Raw genomic sequence first — 21,025 nt, 5'->3', positions numbered from 1 at the left:
AGGGACTCTCAAGAGTCTTTTCCAACACCACATTTCAAAAGGACCAATTTTTTGGCACTCAGCTTTCTTTATGGTTCAACTCTCAGATCCATATATGACTACTAGAAAGAAAACAGCTTTGACTAGATGGACCTTTGTTAGCAAAGTAATGTCTCTGCTTTTGAACATGTTTGCTAGGTTTGTCATCTGTTTGCATAAGATGACCAAAACACTGGGGCTTCATCTTCAGCATCAGTCCTTCCAGTGAATTTTCAGGGTTGATCCCCCTTAAGATTGATTCATTTAATCTCCTTGCTGTCCAAGAGACTTTCAGGAGTCTTCTCCAGCATGGCAATTCAAAGGGATCAATTATTTGGCATTCTATCTTCTTTATGATCCAGCTCTCCCAACCATAGGGACCACTGGAAGACTATAGCACTGCCTTGTTGTGGTGAAGTGGCTTGTATAACTCAATAAAGCTATGAGCCATGCTTAGGGCCACCTAAGATGGGCTAGTAATAACAGATAGTTCTGACAAAACATGATCCACCAGAGGAGGAAACGGTAAACCACCCCAGTATACTTGCCATGAGAACCTCATGAACTGATTAAAAGGCCAAAAATATATGACATCAAAAAATGAATCCCCCAGGTCTGAAGTTATCCAATATGCTACTGCAAAAGAGCAGAGGAGAATTACCAATAGCCCCAGAATGAATGAAGCAGCTGGGCCAAAGCAGATACAACACTCAGTTGTGGATGTGTCTAGTGATGAAAATAAATTCTGATGCTGCAAAGAATAGTATTGTATAGGAATCTGAAATGTTCAGTCCATGAATCAAGGAAAATTGGAGATGGTCAAGCAGGAAATGGTAAGAATAAACATCAGCATCCTAGGAATCAGCAAACTAAAATGCATAGGAATGGGTGCATTTAGTTCAGATTACCAATGTATCTACAACTGTTTGCAAGAGTCCTATAGAAAAAACAAAGTAATCATAATCAACAAGAGTCTGAAATACAGTACTTGGGTGCATGACAGATGACATGATCATTAAAAAAAAAAGAAAAGGAAATTGTAAAGATGCTATTAGAAAACCATTAGGGCTAATCAATGAATTTAGTAAATTTGCAGAACACAAAACTAATACACAGAAATCTATTGCACTTCCACACAGCAGCAATGAAATGTCAGAAAGAGAAATTCAAGAAATATTCACATTTACCATTGAATCCAAAGGAAAAAACTATCTAGGGGGGAAAATCCACCTAAGTAGACAAAGGGGCTTCACTAGTGGCTCAGACAGTAAAGAACCTACTTGCAATGTGGGAGACACTGGTTTGATCCCTGGGTTGGGAAGATCCCCTGGAGAAGGGTATGGCTACTCACTACAGTATTCTTATCTGGAGAATTCCGTGGACAGAAGAATTCCATGTGCAGACTGTAAGCAGCCTATAGTCCATGGGGTTGCAAAGAATCAGACATGACTAAGTGACTAACACTTTCACTTTTCACTTTCATGAAGACAAAAGAACTATTCTCCAAAAAATAAAAATTAAAATGACACTCATGAAAGAAACCAAAGAGGACACAAACAGACTGAAAGATAGTCCATGTTCCTTGGTTGGGTAATATAGTGCCCAAGACAGTCTACAGATTCAATGTAATCCCTATCAAATTAACAGTGGCATTTTTCACAGAATTTGTCTGGAAAAAAAAGAGGAACCAAAATAGCCAAAACAATCCTGAAAAAGGAAAGTGCAACTGAAGGAATCAGGCTCCCTGACTTCAGACTAAATGTCAGAGCTACACTCAAGAAATGGAAAAGCATGGTACTGGTATAAAAATAGAAATATGGATCAAAGGAACAGAATGGAAAGCCAGAAAATAAACCTATGCACCTATTGTCAGTTAATCCATGACAAAGCAGTCAAGACTATATAGTTGATGAGGACAGTCTCTTCAATAAATATTGCTGGAAAAACTGGACTGTTATATGTGAAAGAATGAAATTAGAAAACATCCTAACACCATACACAAAAATAAATTTAAAACAGATTAAAGAACTAAATATAAGACTAGATACTATAAAACTCTTATAGGAAACTATAGGCAGAACATACTTTGGCTTAACAACAATATCTTTTATTGAGCCACATCATAGAGCAATGGGAATAAAAACAACAATGAAAAAAATGGGACCTAATTATATAATAAGATTTGCACAACAAATAAAATCAGAGACAAATGGAACACTCAACACAGAATGGGAGAAAATATATACAAATTATTTGAACAATATGAGATTAATTTCCTGAATTTACAAACACCTCATGTGGCTTTATATATATATATATATATATATATATATATATATATATATATATATATATATATAAAATGGTCAGAAGATCTAAATAGGTGTTTTGCCAAAGAGTACATACAGATGACCAAGAGATACATGACAAGATGCTCAATATGCCAACTATTAGAGAAATACAAATCAAAATTACAATGAGATATCAGTCACCTCACACTAGTAATGAGATATCAGTCACCTCACATTAGTCAGAATGGCCATCATCAAAAATCTATAAACAATAAATGTTGGTGAGCTTGTGGAAAAGTAGGATTCTACTAAGCTGTTGGTGGGAATGCACATTGGTTCAGCCACTATGTAGAATAGAATGAAGGTTACTTAAAAATCTAATTATAAACCTAACATATGGTTCAGCAATCACAGTCCTGGGCATATATCCAGAGAACAACATCATTCAGAATGATACATGGATCCCAATATTTATTGCAGAACGGTTTACAATATCAAAAATTTCAAAGTAACCTAAATATCCAAAAACAGGTGAAGAGATAAAGAAGATTGGGTAAAAATGCACAGTGGAATATTACTCAATCAATAAAAAGAATGAAACAATGTCATTTGCAGCAATTTGGATGACCCTAGAGATTATCATACTAAGTGAAGCATATCAGATGGAAAAATGCAAATATCATGCATTTACTTATACAACAGATTTACAGATTTCAGAAGGAGTATTTGGTTACCAGGGATAGAACTGAGGGATAGATTGGAAGTTTGGGATTGAAATAAGTGAAATGAGTACAATTGTGCAGTCGTTTGAACATTCTTTGTCATTGTTTCAGGCCAAACTACATGATGAAACACAGCCCCACCCATCAGAAGAATATTGGAATAAAGATTTACTGAGCGCAGCCCTGCCCATCGGAGCAATACCGTTTTCCCCACAGCCAGTACTTCCCATCAGAAAGCTTCGAAAAACCTCTTCACCTAATCCATCAGAGGACAGATAGAATGAAAACCGCAATCACAGAAAACTAACCAAACTGATCAAAAAGATTACTGCCTTGTCTAACAAAATAAAACTATGAGCCATGAGCTGTAGGGCCACCCAAGATAGACAGGTCATGGTGGAGAATTCTGACAAAACATAGTCTGCTGACGAACGGAATGTCAAACAATTTCAGCATTCTTGCCTTGAGAACCCCATGAACAGTATGAAAAGGCAAAAATATATGACGCTGAAAGATTAACTACCCCCCACCCCCGCCCCCCAGGACAGTAGGTACCCAATATGCTACTGGAGAAGAGTGGAGAAATAACTCGAGAAACAAACAAGAGATAGAGCCAAAGCAAAAACAATGCCCAGTTGTGGATGTGACCTGTGATGAACCTAAAGTCCAATTTTGTAAGAACAATATTACATAGAAACCTGGAATGTTAGGTCCATGAATCAAGGCAAATTGAAAGTGGTCAAACAGGAGATGGCAAGAATGAACAGCAACATTTTAGGAATCAGTGAACTAAAATGGACTAGAATGCAGGAATTTAACTTAGATGACCATTATATCTACTACTGTGGGCAAGAATACCTTAGAAGAAATGGAGTAGTTCTCATAGTTAACAAAAGGGTCCAAAATAAAGTACTTCGGTGTTATCTCAAAAACGACAGAATGATTTATGTTAGTTTCCAAGGCAACCCATTTAATATCACAGTAAACCAAGTCTATGCCCCAACCAATAATGCTGAAGAAGCTGATGTTAAATGGGTCTATGAAGAACTACAAGACCTTCCAGACAACATCCTCAAAATATGTACTTTTCATCCTGGAGGACTGGAATGCAAAATAGGAGGTCAAGTTATGCCTGGAATAACAGTCAAATTTGGTCTTGTAGTACAAATTGACACAGGACAAAGGTTAGCAGAATTTTTCCAAGAGAACACATTTGTCATAAAACACCCTCTTCCAAAAACACAAGAGAAGTCTCCAGACATGGACATCACCAGATGGTCAATCCCAAAATAAGACTGATTATATTCTTTGCAGCCAAACATAGAGAAGCTCTGTATGCCAATCAAAAACAAGAACTGACTGTGGCTCAGATCAACTCCTTATGGCAAAATTCATATGTAATCTGAAGAAAGTAGAGAAAACCACTAGACAATTCATGTATGACTTAAATAAAATTCCTTACATTTATACAGTGGAAGTGACAAATAGATTCAAAGGATTAGATCTGATACAGAGTGCCTGAAGAATTATGGATGGAGGTTCATGACACTGTACAGGAGGCAGTGATCAAGACCATTCTCAAGAAAAAGAAATGCAAAAAGGCAAAATGGTAGTCTGAGGAGGCTTTACAAAGAGTCGAGAAAAGAAAAGAAGTCAAAGGCAAAGGAGAAAAGGAAAGATATATCCATTTGAATGCAGAGTTCCAAGGAATATCAGGGAGAGATAAAGCCTTCCTCAGTGATCAATGCAAAGAAATACAGGGAAGCAATAGAATCGGAAAAACTAGAGATCTCTTCAAGAAAGCAGGAGATATCAAGGGAACATTTCATGCAAAGATGGGCTCAATAAAGAACAGAAATTGTATGGTGCTAACAGAAGCAGAAGATATTAATAAGAGGTGGCAAGAATCCACAGAAGAACTATAGAAAAAATATCTTCGTGACACAGATAGCCATGATGGTGTGATCAGCCACCTAGAGCCAGACATCCTGGAGTCCAAAGTCAAATGGATCTTAGGACCCATCACTACGAACAAGGCTAGTGGAGGTGGTGGAATTTCAGTTGAGCTATTTCAAATCCTAAAAGATGATGTTGTGTTGAAGTGCTGCACTCAAAATGCCAGCAAATTTGGAAAACTCAGCAGTGGCCACAGGACTGGAAAAGGTCAGATCTCACTCCAATATAAAAGAAAGGCAATGCCAAAAAATGTTCAAACTAATGTGCAATTGCACTCATCTCACACGCTAGCAAAATAATGCTCAAAATTATCCAAATCAGGCTTCAACTGTGAATGTTCGGATGTTCAAGCTGGATTTAGAAAAGCAGAGGAACCAGAGATCAAATTGCCAGCATTCTTTGGATGATTGAAAAACAAGAAAGTTCCAGAAAAAAATCTACTTCTGCTTTATTGACTACACCAAAATCTTCGGCTGTGTGGACCACAACAAGCTGTGAAAACTTCTTAAAGAGACAGGAATACTAGACCACCTTACCTGACCCCTGACAAATCTGTATGCAGGTCAAAATGCAACAATTAGAACTGGGCATGGAACAACAGACTGGTTCCAAATTGGGAAATGATGAAGTCAAGGCCGTATATTGTCATCCTGCTTATTTAACTTATATTCAGAGTACATCATGAGAAATGATGGACTGGATGAAGCCCAAGCTGCAATCAAGATTGCTGAGAGAAATATCAATAATCTCAGATATGTAGATGACAATAACCTTATGGCAGCGAAGAAGCACTAAAGAGCCTCTTGATGAAAGTCAAAAAGGAGAGTGAAAATGTTGGTTTAAAACTCAACATTTAAAAAACCAAGATCATGGCTTCTGGCCCCATCACTTCACAGCAAATAGATTGGGAAACAATGGAAACAGTGACAGACTTTATTTTGGGGGCTCCCAAATCGCTGCAGATGGTGACTGCAACCATGAAATTAAAAGACACTTGCTCCCTGAAAGAAAAGCTATGACCAAACTAGACAGCTTATTGCAAAGCACCTTTGCTGACAAAGAACCATCTAGTCAAAGCTCTGGTTTTTCCAGTAGTCATGTATAGATGTGAGAATTGGATTATAAAGAAAGTTGAGCACCAAAGAACAGACGCTTTTGAAATATGGTGTTGGAGATGACTCTAGAAAGTCCTTTGGACTCAAGGAAATCAATGCAGTCAATCCTAAAGGAAATCAATCCTGAATAATCATTACAAGGACTGATGCTGAAGCTCCAATACTTTGGCTACTTAATATGAAGAAATGACTCATTGTAAAAGACCCTGATGCTGGGCAATATTGAAGGCAGGAGGAGAAGGGGACGACAGAGAATGAGATGGTTGGATGGCATCACTGACTTGATGACCATGAGTTTGAGCAAGCTCTCGGATTTCGTGATGGACAGGGAAGCCTGGTATGCTGCATTCCATGGGGTCACAGAGAGTTGGACATGACTGAGTGACTGAACTGACTTACTGAACGTGCTACACTCAGCATGCCAGCAATTTTGAAAAACTCAACAATTACCACAGGACTGGAAAATGTCCATTTTCATCCCAATCTCAAAGCAAGGCAATGCCAAAGACTGTTCAAACTACTGTACAATTGCACACATCTCGCATACTAGCAAAGTAATCCTCAAAATTCTCCAAATTGCACTTCAACAGTATGTGAACCAAGAACTTCTGGATATTCAAGCTGGATTTTGAAAATGCAAAGATCAAATGGCCAGCATTTGCTAGATCATGTAAAAAGCAAGCGAATTCCAGAAAAAAACATGTGTTTCATTGATTATGCTAAAACTTTTGACTGAGTGAACCACAACATATAGTGGAAAGTTCCTAAAGTGATGTGAATACTAGAACAGGTTATCTGTCTTCAAGAAATTTGTATGCAGGTCAATAAGCAGCAGTTAGAATCAGGCACGGAACAATGGACTGGTTCCAAATTGGGAAATGTATACATCAAGACTGTATATTATCACACTGCTTATTTAACTTTTATGCAGAGTATATCATGTGAAGCACAGATATAAACCTTCTGGTGTGTTTTTTCATTTTATATATTTTATTCTCCATTTATAACTGGTTATTTTTCTTGCTTTTTTTTCTAAAGTTGTTAAAATTCTCACTGTTTTCAGTTCTTCTTTTTCCTAATTCAATTACCTTTCTTAATACAAAAGCTTTGTATTATTTGATTTCCCTAGTGACTCAGTTAGTAAAGAATCTGCCTGCAATGCAGAAGACCCAGGTTTGATCCCTGGGTCAGGGAGATCCCCTGGAGAATGAAATGGTTATTTACCTGGTAAATTGCTTATTTCTGCCACAGTAGTTTGTTTGCTTTTGGAAGTTTCTCTTGCTCTTTCAATTGAGACAAATGTCTATGTATTTTTATTTTGCTTAAACTTTCCTATATCTATGAAATTAGGTGAAACAAGTTCCTACTGTGGTCTTGAAGGAATGTCCTTGGCTGGGGCCATATTTATACAGTCTGTGTATGCCCAGTGGCTTTAGGTGGAAGAGACAGATTTGATGTGAATACAAGTCATATCTTTCCCCAGAATATCTAGAAGCTATTGCCTTGGTTGGAGATATGGCTGGAAATTAAGGGACTAGGGCCAGAGCCAGTTGCACTGGGTCTTCCTCCCACTCTATGCCCATCACCTCCATATTGGGGATACAGTCATAGCCCAGGCTGCTGAGGATCAGTCCATTGGCTTCAAGAATTGGCCCTGGAAACCTTATACTCTGAGAGAGCAGTGCTGGAGCACAAGGGGCTGATGCAGGCACTTGGCATGGTTCTTGGGACAGGCTGTAGTGGTCTGACCAGAGTCTGAGACCCAGGATTGTTCTGATGTATTGCCTGTATAAGCATTAGTGATGGCTGCCCCCACCTTGCTCAGATGCAACTTGAGGCCTCTGTTACCTCTATGTCTCACAGCCAAGCCCTTACTTCAGTGGGGAGCTAACCTGTGAAACAAACAGGACTGGAGCCTTCACCCAACTTGTGCTCAAACTTTCACACTGGCAGTCATGGGAAACCAGCTAGTCACTGGAGCAGTTTTTAATTCTTCTTTTCTGCCCTGCTTTGAGAATAATGAAGCATGCACATGCACTCATGAACTGAGCCTAGGCTTACCATAGCCCTTCTGTTAGTTCCACTGGCTCTCCATTCAGCCAAAGTACTTAATATTTTCTGTGTATAATGCCAGGGCTGGGGATCCCAGTATGAGGCTCAAACCACTTACTCCCCAGAGAATATCTCAATCTGTGTACTCTCCCTTTTCCTCTGAGTTCACTCCAAGGGGCATAGTTCAATATCTGACTGCTTCTTTTACATTTCTACCTGATTCCACAGGGATGTTTCTTATAGTCTTAGTTATATAGAAGTAATTTTGGAAGGATCCACTTAGTTTCTAGAAAGAATTTCTCTACATGTATTTTTGATGTGTTCATGGAGAGATGTGAGTTCTATGTCCTCTTCATCTGCTACATCCATCTTTATCTTTCTTCCTATATTTTATTTTTTAACAGACTCTTTTGAATATCAATTTAATTTTTTTCTAAATCTCAACACATTTTAGGTTTTACATTTCCTATTTATTTTATGCCAAATTTAAAGACAAAATAAAAGACAAACTTTGCCAATCCAAAGTTTTAAATATTCTCTACATGTTTTCTTCTAGATGTTTGTATTTTTAGGTTTTACATTTTATTCCAATACCAATAAGGCATATGGTAAGGAAAGGAAGATAGATGGAGATTCTGTCTTTTTTATCTATTGTTTTCCCATGTCAAAATTGTCTTATTGCTTCAACAAAATGTGTTAAAAAATATATTTTCAACTGAATTATTTTGGTACTTCGATTTAAATCAAGTAACCGTATATCCGTGGGTCATCTTTGGAACTCTCCATTCTGTCACTGACATATGTGTCTATATCAAAGGTCAAAAATGTTTTGATGAAATGCTCCGAGGTTATTTACAAAGAAAATAATTATCTTGGCCAAAGTAGTTCGCACAGATGCCCATCCCACTTTATTTTTAAACTAATGGTAAAACTGGGTAAATATGTCCCCAATTTCTTTTTAATGTTCATCGCAGCACTGTTTACAATAGCCAGGACATGGAAACAACCTAGATGTCCATCAGCAGATGAATGGATAAGAAAGCTGTGGTACATATACACAATGGAGTATTACTCAGCCGTTAAAAAGAATTCATTTGAATCAGTTCTGATGAGATGGATGAAACTGGAGCCAATTATACAGAGTGAAGTAAGCCAGAAAGAAAAACACCAATACAGTATACTAACACATATATATGGAATTTAAGAAGATGGCAATGACGACCCTGTATGCAAGACAGGAAAAAAGACACAGATGTGTATAACGGACCTTTGGACTCAGAGGGAGAGGGAGAGGGTGGGATGATTTGGGAGAATGGGAATTCTAACATGTATACTATCATGTAAGAATTGAATCGCCAGTCCATGTCTGACGTAGGGTGCAGCATGCTTGGGGCTGGTGCATGGGGATGACCCAGAGAGATGTTGTGGGGAGGGAGGTGGGAGGGGTGGTCATGGTTGGGAACGCATGTAAGAATTAAAGATTTTAAAATTAAAAATTAAAAAATAAATAAATAAATAAATAAATAAATAAATAAAAATAAAATGAAAGGAATAAGGAAAAAAATTCTCAAACATTTAAAAAAACTATATATAAACTTTAAAAAAATTGCAAAAGTAAACAAACAAAAATTGACCTTGAAAATCTACTCTAGATGATACGATTCTAGTGAGAGGGTAACAGTTAAGAAGGCCAGAGAACAAAAAGCAGCAGGAGGAAATAAACTGCAGTGGCAGTTTATTTTTCCCACTTCTCTGTTGACAAAACTGGTTTTGCCTAAGACCAACTGTTTTTTTGTTTGTTTGTTTGTTTGTTTTCTCTTTTCTCAAACCTTGAGCTGATAATGGCTCAACAAAACAGTATTCATGTCAATTGCTTTATGGCCAGGGAAGACACATCTTGTGACCTCTTATCTCAAAGATGCATATTGTGGGAAAGGCGCTTGGTGAAACTCCCTCAGCTTTGAGGTGTGTGTGTGTGTGTTTTTTTTTTTTTAATCTGATTAGAAGCTCTCCAGCAGATGTAAAATGCCTTGCTAAAAACTATCAAAGGAGCACTCTTTCTGTCTCCTTCTGTTGTCTATGTCAGAAGCTCTCCCTATCTCTATCATACTTTAATAAAACTTTGCTATACAAAAAGCTCCATGTAGTCAAGGCTTGTCTCTGCCCCTGGATTGAAATCTGCTCCTCTAGAGGTCAGGAATTCCAGCATAATGCAGCAAACTTTAATAGGTAATGCAATAAACTTGCTCGTCTTTACTGTCAACAAAATTAACAACATCAAAGGAAACAGTATTTATCTCAGGAAGGAATTGTCAGAAAGAGATCAAAAGAGAAAGAAAGACAGAAAAGCAAAACAAAACAAAACACAAATTTGTAAGGTAGTGATAAATAAATGATAAATATAGTTACAAATCTGACAGAGGATTTGTATCAGAATACTTATAGAATTCTCACTACTCAGTTATAAGAAGTCAAATAAGCAAAATAAGCAAATACTGATAGGTAAAAAAAATAAAAAAAAAACCACCCTTCACCAAAGAAATGCACAGTTTGCAAATAAGCACACAAGTAGATGTTTGACATAATTACTCATTAAGAAAATGCAAACTAACATCAAAATGAGATACACATCATTTAGAAAGGCTAAAATTTAAAAGGCTGATGATACAAAGACTGGGAGTATAAGCATAATGACTAAGTTTATACTTTGATGGTAGAACTGCAAAATGGTGCAGACACTTTGGAAAATGCTTTGGCTATTTCTTAAGAAATTAGACAGAACCTTACCACATGACAGAGCCATTCCACTCTTTGGTATTTATCCAAGATAAATAAAAGTGTATTCCAGAAATATTTAGAGCAGTTTTAAGTTAGCAAAAATTTGTAACACTTCAAATGTACATTAACAAGTGAATGGAAAAACAAGCTTTGGTATATACAAATGGATAAAAATACTACTTTAAAATAAGAAACATTGATAAGGCACTGCACCATAGATAAATATTGAAATATTTTGCTGAGAGACTGCATGATCAAGTGCATGATGTATTGCTTATTAGCATAAGGGCAAGAACATGCAAACTAACTTATTATGGCAAACAGCTGTATGAATGATGACTATAGAAGGAGAAAAGAATGGCAAGGAGAGGTTGAGAAAAGAATTACAAAGTGACACAGGAATTTTTAGGTAACTTTCATGTGTTTATTTAATCAATTATGGTGTTGGTTTCTGGGGCATATACATGTGCTGATTGCTGTAAAATTATACATTTTAATTATGTTTAATATATGTCAATTATACCTTAATACATCTGTTACAGAAAAATAAGCACAAATGACGCATGCACACACAAATGTTCAAAACACTAATTTAGAAAAGAGAAACTGAAATTTAAAATTATAAATTTAAAAAAGAAGCATAGTATTAGAGCTTGAATTATACACAGTAAAGAGATTAAAGTGCATTTTATCCAAGGTAAAGAGCTCTTTGCAGTTGCCAATATTAGCAAAATCACTTTCACTGGCCTGTTAGAGATTTGCAGTGAAAGTTGTCAGATTCTTTCATACGGATGCATAGACATTTTAGGGTAGAACGACATTCAAACACTGGCTGACTTTACAAACAAAAGTAACAGAGAAGAGGAATTAAGGCTTTTAGGGACTGCGTATCATTCAGAAGTAACGATATAGAAGCAGAATTGTTGACTATTGATTGGTGCTGGCTCAGTTCAGAAAAGTCCCTCAGTCATGTCTGACTCTTTGGAATCCTATGGACTGCAGCACGCCAGGCTTCCCTGTCCATCACCAATACCCAGAGTTTGCTGAAACGTATGTCCATCAAGTCGGTGTGGGTTAATCAGGCACTGTACTTAGTTGTCCAGGGCTTGACTATAAGGTTAAACAATAGTACTTTTTCTATTTTCTTCCTCAAATTTGGAGAATACAACATTTTCCTTACTTACCATAGGAAAAACTTGAAAAATTGGACTAAGAGATCATACCAGTCAAACCTAAAGGAAATCAATCCTTAATATTCATTGGAAGGACTGATGCTGAAGCTGAAACTCCAATACTTTGACCACATGTAGCGTCGACTCATTAGAAAAGACCCTGATGCTGGGAAAGATAAAAGGCAGGAGGAGCAGGGGATGACAGAGGATAAGATGATTGTATGCCATCACTGACTCGACTGACATGAGTCCGAGTAAGCTCTGGGGTTTGGTGATGGACAGGGAAGGGTGGAGTGCTGCAGTCCATGGGGTTTCAAAGAATCAGACATGACAGCGACTGACCAACAGCAAATCTACACTATTAGAGCGCACAAAGGCAAGCCATAGATTGACAAAATATGTGTTTTCACAGATACATAAAGAACAAAGTTTTCATGTGCATTCCTTACATGTAAAACTTATGCTAATCAATAAAGAAAAAACAGGCAGCAAAACAGGAAAGTTGGTAAGTGATATGAGCAAGCTTTATGAAAATCAAAATGAAATCCAAATGCTTCATAAAACTATGGGAAGTTATTCAGTCTCATTACTTATTGGATAAATGTTCATTACAATAACAATTATACATCAGAATATGTACCATTGTAGAATAACACTACAGACATCAGAATTTCTCATTAAAGGAAAAAAAAAAAGAGAGAGAGAGAGAGAGAGAGAGAGAGAGAGAGAGAGAGAGAGAAAAGTCTGACAACACAAAATTACCAGAAGGGAATGGCAACTCACTCCAGGATTCTTGCCTGGAGAATTCCATGGATAAAGGAGCCTGGTGTGTTACAGTCCATGGGTCACAAACAGTCAGACATGACTGAATGACCAGGACTTTCACTCTCACTTTCACATATACATTACTTTCAAGAAAGGAAATTAATACAATTTTGGAATATTATTGACATCAAAATTGCCAACATCCATTTCATCATCAAAAATAAAAGATAATTCCAGAAAAAATATCTACTTCTGCTTTATTGACTATGCCAAAGACTTTGTCTGTGTGAATCACAAAACACTGTGGAAAATTCTTAAAGAGATGGGAATACCAGACCACCTTACGTGCCTCCTGAGAAATCTGTATGTAAGTCAAGAATCAACAGTTAGAACTGGACATGGAACAACAGACTGGTTCCAAATTCAGGAAAGGCATTCGTCAAGGCTGTATATTGTTACCCTGCTTATTTAGCTTATGTGCAGAGTACATCATGAGAAACACTGGGCTGGAGGAAGCACAAGCTGGAATCAATATTGCCAGGAGAAATATCAATAACCTCAGATATGCACATGATACCACCCTTATGGCAGAGAGTGAAGAACTAAAAAGCTCCTTGATGAAAGTGAAAGAGGCGAGTGAAGAAGTTGGTCTTTTAATTTCTTGACTGCAGTCACCATCTGCAGTGATTTTTAGCCCAAGAAAATGAAATCTGTCACTGTTTTCATTTTTTGCCCATTTATTTGCCATGAAGTGATGGGACTGGATGCCATGATCTTCATTTTTTGAATGTTGATTTTTAAGTCAGGTATTTATTCTTTTCTTTCACCATCGTCAAGAGGTTCTTTAGTTCATCTTCAATTTCTGCCATTAAAGTGATGTCATCTGCATATCTGAGATTGTTGATATGCTTCCCTGAAATCTTGATTCCAGTTTGTGAGTCATCCAGCCTGGCATTTCATATGCTGTGCTCTTCATATAGGTTAAAGAAGTAGGGGACAATATACATCCTTGATACTCCTTTCTCAATTTTGAACCAGTTCCTGTTCCATGTCCAGTTCTTGACCTACATACAGTTTTCTTAGGAGGCAGGTCAAGTGGTCTGATATCCCCATCTCTTTAAAAATTTTCCATAGTTTGCTGTGATCCAGTCAAAGGCTTTAGTGTAGCCAAAAAAGCAGAAGTATATATATATATTTTAATTCCTTTGCTTTTTCTGTGATCCAGAGGATGTTGGCAATTTGATCTCTGATTCCTCTGCCTTTCTTAATCTAGCTAGTACATCTGCAAGTTCTCAGTTCAGTATTGTTGAACCATAGCTTGAAGGATTTTGATCATAATTTTTCCAGTGTGAGATGAGCGCAACTGTATAGTAGTCTGAACATTCTTTGGCATTGCCCTTATTTGGGATTGGAAGGAAAACTGACCTTTTCCAGTCCTGTGGCCACTGTCAAGTTTTCCAAATTACCTGGCATACTGAGTGCAACACTTTCACAGCATCATCTTTTAGGCTTTGGAATCCCATCACCTCCACTAGCTTTGTAGTGATGTTTCCTGAGGCCCACTTGACTTTGCACTCCAAGCAGTCTGACTCTAGGAGAGTGATCACACCATTGTCGTTATCTGGTCATTAAGTTCTTTTTTTCTTTAATTCTTCTGTGTATACTTGTCACCTTTGCTTAATATCTTCTGCTTCTATTAGGTCCATACCATTTCTATTCTTTATTTTACCAATTTTTGCATGAAATATTGCCTTGGTACCTCTAATTTTCTTAAAGATATTGCTAGTCTTTCCCATTCGATTGTTTTTCTCTATTTCTTTGCATGATCACTTAGGATGGTTTTCCTATCTCTCCTTGCTATTCTTTGGAACTTTGCATTCAGATGTGTGTATCTTTCCTTTTCTCCTTTGCCTTTCTCTTCTCAATACTGTGATGTTGAATGGTTTGCCTTGTAAAAGGACTGAGGTCATTCTGTCACTTTTGAGACTTCATCCAAGTATATTTCAAACTATAACTCACAATGAGGGTTACTCCATTTCCTTTAAGGGATTCTTACCCACAGTGATAAATATAATGGTCATCAGAATTAAACTCACCCATTTCCATCTATTTTAGTTAACTGATTCCTAAAATGTCAATGTTCACTCTTGTTATCTGTTTGACTACATCCAATTTACCTTGATTCTTGGACCTTATATTCCACTTACCTATGCAATATTGTTCTTTACAGTATCAGACTTTAATTTCACCACCTGGCACATCCACAACTGGGTGTCATTTCCACTTTGGTTCAACCTCTTCACTCTTTCTGAAGCTATTTGTCCTCTTTTCCCTAGTATCATATTGGACACCTTCTGAACTGGGGAGTTCATTTTTCAGTGTAATAGCTTTCTGCCTTTTCATTCTGATCATGGGGTTCTCAAGGCAAGAATACTGAGGTTGTTTTCCAGTCCCTTCTCCAGTGGACCGCATTTTGTCAGGCCCTGACTAGAAGAAGCATGTGCTTCAGCTACTCCGTGTAGCTGGGTGAAATTCCCTGCACCCTGATTGTCCCACTGCTGTTCTCATTAAGCATGTTAACCTTCACTGGTTGTCAGGTGTCAGTCAATTTGCAGCCAGGGACCACGGCAAGGTCCTCACTGGAGTCTCCAGGAAGGAGGTCCAGAAGATGTTGGATCTGATATTGGAGGAAGCCCAGGAGTGATGGGATCCCCAGTCTCTCTGCTTTTACTGACCTCCCTGAGGCCTATATGTATAAGCAGGTATAATTATGATTAGAAATAAGAATATTGGTAGTGGGTAATGAAACGTGAGAGGCAGAAGGGAAGATTCTTGGGTGCTGGAAATTTCCATTTCTTAACTTGTGTGGAAATTAGCATGAAGTATTCACTTTTGGTGAGTTTCCGAGGTAACTTACTGGGTAAAGAATCCATCTGCAATGCAGGAGATAGAGGAGACGTGAGTCTAATCCCTGGGTCAGGAAGATCCCCTGGAGGAGAGCATGGCAACCCACTCCAGTGTTCTTCCTAGAGAATCTCATGGTGAGAGGATCCTGGTGGGCTACAGTCCATAGGATTACAAACAGTCAGGCACAATGAAGTGACTGAACACTAAGGCACACATATACACTTTGGGTAATTAATTTCACTTCACACATAATGTGTGCCATATTTTTTCTCTGTTATATGCATTCATATAAAATAATAGGAGAAAAATACTACACAATCTTTTACATAGGTTTAATCAAGATGGATACTTAAATTCCACTTCTAAAAGTGAATCTCAATATTATTTATGCTATCTTACTTGCTTTGGATTACAAACATTTTATACATGCTAAGATGTTTCAAATACCTTTGGCTATCTCCCATCACCCTCATTCCAGAGGCTAAAACTCAGTTCATAATCTCTTGAGAGATTTTTCTGGGACTATTTTCCTACATCTTACTAAAAAAAATAATAATAAAAATATCCATTTCCAATATTATTACCCTTCCAAGACTTTGACCACTCATTTTCTATAATGCATATGTATTTTCCCAGATACTAAATTTCTATTTGAATTAGCACACATGGAATGAAATGCCTGCTGGATTCTCTTCTACTGATGAGAATCTCTTCCATTTTTGTAACTGGGTTTATGTTCTTATTATATGCCATTAAAGTGACTAGTTGTGACTCATGGACACCTCCTTTGGTCAAGATGATCTGAATGCATAATTATAAATCAAAATTAATTCAACACTTGTACATGAAGGGTGTGTTTGCAAAAACATCTTCCAGCTATAATGATTAGAATAAAACATGGGATTTTAAGTCCTTTCAGACAGTAACTGCAAATTGAAAAGCATACCTGTTCATAAATATAAAAATTGTTTGCATGCAAGTTTTGATAGTATAATATGAAAGTAGGTAAAAAATCATAATATATTAAAATAGATTATTACAGATATATTTTTTTTGTCCCAGATTACTTAAGAGAAATAAATTCAAATTAACTTCTTCATATAAGCATTGCTGTGAATATGAATGTTTTGTGAAACCAACAACAGTGAGAAATTACTTTCAATTGTAGGGCAGGAGACTGTTTTAGTTACTGTTGTCCAGTCACTAAGTCTTTCAAATTTCGGGGGCCCCATGGACTAACCTACAAGTTTCTCCTGTCCTCCACTATCTTCTGGAGTTTGTTCAAACTCCTGTCTTTTGTGTTTGTGATGTCATCCAACCATCTCATCTTCTGTCACCTGCTTCTCTTGCCTTCAATCTTTCCCAGCATCAGAATCTTTCCCAGTTACTTGGCTGTTTGCATCAGGTGACCAAAGTACTGGAACTTCACTTTCAGTGTCTGTCCTTCCAATGAATATTCAGGATTGATTTCCTTTAGAATTGATTGGTTTGATCTCCTTATAGTTTAAGGGACTTTCAAGAGTCTTTTCCAGCACCTCAGTACAAAAGCATTAGTTCTTCAGCTTCCAACCTTCTCTATGGCCCAGTTCTGACACCCATACATACTACTGGAAAAACCATACCTTTGTACAGATGTTTGTCAGCCAAGTGATGTCTCTGATTTTTAACTCACTGTCTAGGTTTGTCAGAATTTTCTTTCCAAGGAGCAAGCATCTTTTAATTTCATGGCTGCTGTCACTATCCACTGTGATTTTGGAGCCCAGGAAATAAAATCTGTCACTGTTTCCATTTACTATGAAGTGATGGGACTGAATGCCATATCATCATTTTTTAATGTTGAGTTTCAAAACAACTTTTTCAATTTCATCTTTCACATTCATCATGAGGCTCTTTAGTCCTCCTTCAATTTCTGCCATTAGTATAGTATCATCTGCATATATGAGGTTTTTGATATTTTGCCCAACAATCTTGATGCCAACTTGTGATTCATCCAAGTCAGCATTTTAAATGAGGTACTCTGCGTATAAGTTAAATAAGCATGATTACAATATACTTTATGACCTTGTCATACTCCTTTCCCAAATTTGAACCAGTCAGTTGTTCCATGTCTGATTCACACTGTTGCTTCTTGACTCCCATACATGTCTCTCAGGAGACAAGCAAAGTGGTCTGGTACTCCCATCACGTTAAGAATTTCCCACAGCTTTGGTTGTGATCCCCAGTTAAAGGCTTTAGCATAGTCAATGAAGCAGAAGTAGATGATGTTTTTCTGGAACTCCATTGCTTTCCCTATGATCCAACAAATATTGACAATTTGATCTTTGGTTCCTCTGCCTCTTTGAAATCCAGCTTGTACATCTTGAGTTTCTACATCATGTATTCATGAAAACTAGCTTGAAGCATGTGGAGCGTAGCATTGTTAGTATGTGAAATGAAGACAGTTGTAAGGTAGTTTCAACATTGATTGGCATCGCCCTTCTTTAGAGTTGAAATTAAAACTGACTTTTCCAGTCCTGTTGCCAATGCTGAGTTACACAAACTATTAAGTGCAGCACTTTAAAACATTGTGGGAGGGGGGTTCATGTTTGGGAATGCATGTAAGAATTAAAGATTTTAAAATTTAAAAATAAAAAAACTTAAAAAAAAAAAGAAAAAAAATGAAAAAAAAAAAGTCTTCTCCAAAAAAAAATAAAAAAATAAAAAAATAAAAAAAAATAAAACATTGTCTTCTAGGTTTTGAAATACTTCAGCTGGAATTTCATCCCCTCCATTAGCTTTGTTTGAAGTAAAACTTTTTAAGGCTAACTTGATCTTCATACTCCAGGATGTCTGGCTATAGGTGACAGACCACACCATCATGGTAATTCAGGTCATTCAGTTCAGTTCAGTTTAGTCACTCAGTCGCTCTTTGGAATCTCATAGGCTGCAGCACTCCAGGCTTCCATGTTCATCAGCTACTGGAGCCTACTCAAACTCATGTCCATTGCATCAGTGATGCCATCCAACCATCTCATCCTCTGTCGTCCCCTTATCCAACTGCCTTCTATCTTTCCCAGTATCAAAGTATTTTCCAGTGAATCCGTTCTTCATATCAGGAGGCTAAAGTATTGGAGATTCAGGTTCAGTATCAGTTCTTCCAATGAATATTCAGGACTGAACTCCTTTAGGATTGACTGGTTTGATTTCCTTGCAGTCCAAGGGACTCTCAAGAGTTTTCTCCAACACCACAGTTCAAAAGCATCAATTCTTTGGTGTTCGGCTTTCTTTATAGTCCAACTCTCACGTGACTACTGGGAAAACCACTGCTTTGACTAGATGGATCTTTGTTGGATAAGTGATATCTCTGCTTTTTTGCTATGCTGTTTAGGTTAGTTATAACTTTTCTCCCAAGGAGCAAAATGTCTTTTAATTTCATGGCTGCAGTCACCATCTGCAGTGATTTTGGAGCCCAAAAAATTTTAGCCTGTCACTATTTCCAGTGTTTCCCCACCTATTTGCCATGAAGTGATAGGATGTCATGATCTTAGTTTTTTGAATGTTGAGTTTTTAGCCAGCTTTTTAACTTTCCTCTTTTAGAGGCTCTTTAGTTTCTCTTCATTTTCTGCCATAAGGGTGGTACCATCTGCATATCTGAGGTTATTTATATTTCTCCCATCATGTGAAACTCCAGCTCATTGTAATTATTACAGAATTAGAAGGCATGCCTTCTTTTGCCAAAAATGCCAAAATAAGTTTGAAGTAATATTTATTGAAAATTAAAAATAAAGATTTTTTCTGAAAGTTTAAGCTGATAAAACAATTATTATATACTGTTTGCAAGGATTAAATAAGTGCTTAATATAGGTCAGGACTGTTCTAAGTACTTTGCATATGATATTCTAGTTGTTTACTATTCCTCAGAAAAAGAACTATGGGATTACTACACGATCCTCTTTCTTTTAGATGAGGAAACTGAATCATAGGTCAATTACATTAATTTGCCTAAATTCACAGATTATAAAGCTTGAACTCTGTGTTCTGGCTTCAGAGTTGTGTTCTATACAATCAGACAAACCAAAATGCAGGGAAATGGTATTGATTAAGCAACCTTTTATGTTGTTGTTGTTGTTTTGTTTTATTTTTTATAAGGACTGTGAAAGGTACTACATATTTCCAAATTAAATTAATTAAAAATATACCTCCTTTGCATTATTTCTCTATAAACTTCTCTTTCCTTTACTAACATCCTTTCCTCCTTTGAGGGTAAGATGTGAGGATTCTCACCCTCAATGATGGTTATATTCAATAAACAAGGTCCATAGTGTAAGGCTGAAGAGCAAAATCCTATGTATATATATATATATATTTGAATGTATCTATGTATATGTATAACATAAAAAGGAAATATTTACAAATTCTGCAAAGTGATACTTACATGGTCAGACATGCAAAAGTAGGTTCTAAGAGCAAGAGAAAATGGCTAAGTTAATATCTAGTTGGAACATTCAGTGCTATTAGGGGACAGATGTGCAGTTTAACTCTCAAGTTATTTTCAAAATACTTGATGTACTGATCTATTCCACTCACCCCCAATGTAAATATTAATGGATTGTACAGGTCAATTATCTGTGCTTAATTCTATGTTCAGAAACCCAAATCTAAGCTCAAAGCCTGTATTTTTGGTGCAAAACAATAACAATTTATTATTTATTATTTAAAAACTTATTTGGATTTATGTAGAGAGAACAAATAGCCATGATTCAATTAATACATAAATCTTAAATTTCTCCCACAGAGAATTCAAAATTATTACTTTGTGGATGGTTGTGGGGTGGGGCGAAGCTCTTTAAAAGTTCAAGCTGTCAGATGGTTGCATAATCTAAAGCCTTATTGTATTTGGCAATTTATATATGAGGTTAAAAGCAAATTGTCTTCATCAGCAGAAAATTTTTTAAAAAATGACTTTTTAGTGAAAAATTCTCATTATTTTGAAGTAGAGTAGAGTAGGAAACCTAAGTCTCCCCTAAGTGTTACTTGGAAACTCATTGCAAACTGTCAGTCAATGTAATTGACATAAAGAGAAAATAAAATCCATTTTAATATAATGCTAGGAGACAATGTTAATAAAACACAACAGAGAAGTCCAGAGAGTATCTAAAATGTTCCAAGTGTAAGCCTGTTAAGAATTGAATGGTACTTATAGTTCTTAATATTTACATCAGAATATTAAAGAGGCTTTCCAACAGGATTTTTTGAAACATTAAGAATGG

Source organism: Ovis aries, chromosome 11 (genome assembly GCF_016772045.2).
Source record: "Ovis aries strain OAR_USU_Benz2616 breed Rambouillet chromosome 11, ARS-UI_Ramb_v3.0, whole genome shotgun sequence".
Lineage (NCBI taxonomy): Eukaryota > Metazoa > Chordata > Mammalia > Artiodactyla > Bovidae > Ovis > Ovis aries.
Note: the sequence above shows the minus strand (reverse complement) of the source record.